The sequence below is a fragment of the Urocitellus parryii genome, unplaced genomic scaffold (genome assembly GCF_045843805.1).
Source record: "Urocitellus parryii isolate mUroPar1 unplaced genomic scaffold, mUroPar1.hap1 Scaffold_53, whole genome shotgun sequence".
In the NCBI taxonomy this organism is placed as follows: Eukaryota; Metazoa; Chordata; class Mammalia; order Rodentia; family Sciuridae; genus Urocitellus; species Urocitellus parryii.
In genome coordinates this window covers 1,145,603-1,148,735 of record NW_027554068.1, presented here as the reverse complement: position 1 = coordinate 1,148,735, position 3,133 = coordinate 1,145,603, and positions in this window count along the sequence as shown.

The window sequence follows — 3,133 nt, the reverse complement described above, 5'->3', positions numbered from 1 at the left end:
TGAGTTTTTTGGGGGACACCTTGTATCTAAACCACAACAAATGGCAAAGTCCAGAATATAGAGTTGGAAAATAAGGAGGATATAATAAATGATAATGACCCCTTTCATAAATTGCTGACTGTTGTATTATAAACTTCAATGGCAGGACCAATCCTCAAATTGAGGAGGGAAATTTTACAACCTAGGGTAAGTTTACCCTGAGAAACTTCAATAATTGTTGGCTTTTTCCTTTTTTTAACCTTTTTTTCCCCCTTCCTCTCTGCTTCCCTACCTGTTTGCCTTCCCTCCTTCCTTCTATCCTTTCTCCTTTTCTTTCTTATTTTTTCTCACTTTCTTATTTTCAAAGTATGTACTGGTTGCCTAATTTGTATCAGGAATGTTTTTACATTATGTATAGAGGTAAACAAAACAGACAAAATTCCTACTTGAATGTAACTCACCCAAACTACTAGACAGATACATAGTGTGTCAAAGAGTCTTCGAGGCCATGAAGGAATATAGAGCAGTTTCATGAGATTTCTTTGGGGATACTCATATGGAGTGAGGAAAAGTGGTTTTAAAGGACGAACCCATAAGACTTAGCAATGGTTTGCATAGTGGTGTAAGAAAGAAGAGTTAAGTATGGCACCAAGGTTTAGGATCTAGTTATATTAGACAATGTGACTAGACATAATTTAGGATGATACATGGACTATAGAATTAAATTTTGGCTTCAAATACAAACTGACTTTGCAGTTGACTTTATTAATGGGTGTTCTCTGACCTATTTCTGACCCTTATGAGTGTAAAATTTATGTTGCTCAATGTGGTCTCACATGGATACATGCAGAAATGATTATTAGTGTTGAGGGAATAGGTTCATGAAAATAGAATCCCAACTCTCCTGCTCTACTGCCGATGGATTCCTCCAAAGAGGAAAGCCATATTCCTGTTGGAACAAACATGAATAATTCAGCTGGAGTAAGAAAACAAATAACTAACTAGTATTAATGAAGGTATTTTTTCTCAACTTTTTATATTTCCTTTCATATTTGTTGAATTCTGGTTTTTCTACTTCTTGACCCAGAGTGGCTTCTTTGATAGATAGATTTGGAAAGATTGAACTGGACATGCCAGGCTCAACTGTGCCCTTTTTTCTCTTGAGCCTGAGCTACTCACAGAGAATAGAGTGGGTTCTTTGCTTCTGCTTTGTCACTGCCTGGCTGGGTAAGTTGTCCAAATCTAGGGTTTAATACTCAGAAGTCTGTTTGGCTCTCAAGGTAAGGGACAGCCCATGATTTAGCCTTTATTAATTATGAAAGTAACTGTCAGGCTATGTATGTTACTCCTAAATTTTATATTTAATTTTACTCAGAACCCTGGTGAGGAAGAACACCACTGTGGAGTCCCCTGGAGGACCAAATAGCAGTTTTAGTCACATCACTTTCTTCCGTTTCAAATATTTACAGAACATACTCACACATGAGATTTCATCTGTGATTTCCATTTTACATGTGAACAAATTGAAGTTTATAGAAGCTAGAAGTCATGACCAAACTCAAATTACTAAAAGTAGCAGTGAGATACTATGTACAAGTGTTCTTAACTCAAGATACAAAGTTTTTCCTTTTATCTGTGATTGCTTTGGATATATATTGAGAACAAATTTTCTTGTGCCACTTGGGTAGTGTATACATTAATCAAAATCTGAGCAGCCATATAGGAAACCTCTGTCAAAGTGTAAAATATAAAATTTGGCACTCTATATTTTATTAAGGCCTTGTACATTTATTCATCCATCTCACATTTGAAATATGTCAATTTTTCATTCATGTCTCAAATGTATTTAAATATATTTTCCTTGAGACTTGCCCTTCATGAAGTTTTTTAAAGTGCTGAATTTTGGTATTAATTTTGTTATGTTTGTTGATCTGGTGATATTTGTGATTTAACTATGAAATGAATAATAACATCCCAACACAGTGGAAGAATTTCTGTAGTGGCTTTTAATTCCTCCATCTTGGCAGCATGCAATATCTATTAATTATCACAAAATTTTAAAAGTCTCCTGCTTCAGAATGGCAACTATGTTGTGCTTATTTTATGTGAAAGAAAAATCGAACATGGTGAGTACCCAGGAGAGTCATTGTGGACAGATAGTAGTACAATATGAATGGCACTGGAATGTTTCCATGTGGCAGTAAACTCTTATCTCCAGCCAAGACCCATCAACACAAATAGAAGGAATGTGAATTAGCCACTGAAGCTGTGCATTTACTATTAAGAGCAACTGTGCAATCTAGTTTCCAAGACCCATGCTACCCAAACACATTTTTCTGCATTATATAATGTTATCATTTAAATATTGTCATTCAAATGTGAAGACCAGCTGTGCATATCAGGACACAGCTGTCGGGTTGAGGTGCAGATAAGCCATCTGGTGCTTGGTTCTGGGTGGTTAAATTCCAGCCGGGGATTTAATTTCATATCCAGCTGTGATAAAGTAAATTGAAGGCTGCATATTATTCCTCAAAAATCACTCCTTTGGGATATTTCACAGAAATAAATTTTAACCAGAGGTGTCATTGATTGTTTTTACACTTTCAATTATAGCATTTGCCAAAATAAAACCAAACAGAAACTGTTCAGTCATTTCATTTTCTTTGTATGAAATAAAACAAAATAGTTAAAGAGAATGAAGCTTTTCAGTTTTTCTCAAATGATATGTATACAGGGACAATCTTCAGTAGATTTGGGTGGCTTCACTTATCTTTCAGAATGATGAAAAGAGAAATCAGGTGATCCATAAAGGCTAAGAGCAAAGGTAATAATTAGCCTGGTTTCCACAATCATTATGTTGGTAGGTATGTGAAATATGAGAAGGTAAGGAAATTTTCACAATAGTTCTCTGTGCTTAGACACACCCCTTTCTCAATTTGAAATAGTTTCAAATGAAGGATCTTAAAATGCTGCCTTGACTTTTTTGCATGTGTAACTAATTGTGGAATCCTAAGAAAGAAAATGACTTTGAAAAGTTAGTCTGTTCTAGTCTTCAAGTCGTTATTTTATATAATTAACTATATTATGGAATTCATCTTTGTTGAACTTTTTCAAAGAAGCAGACCTTTACTATAACTTATTGCAATACTTTAGT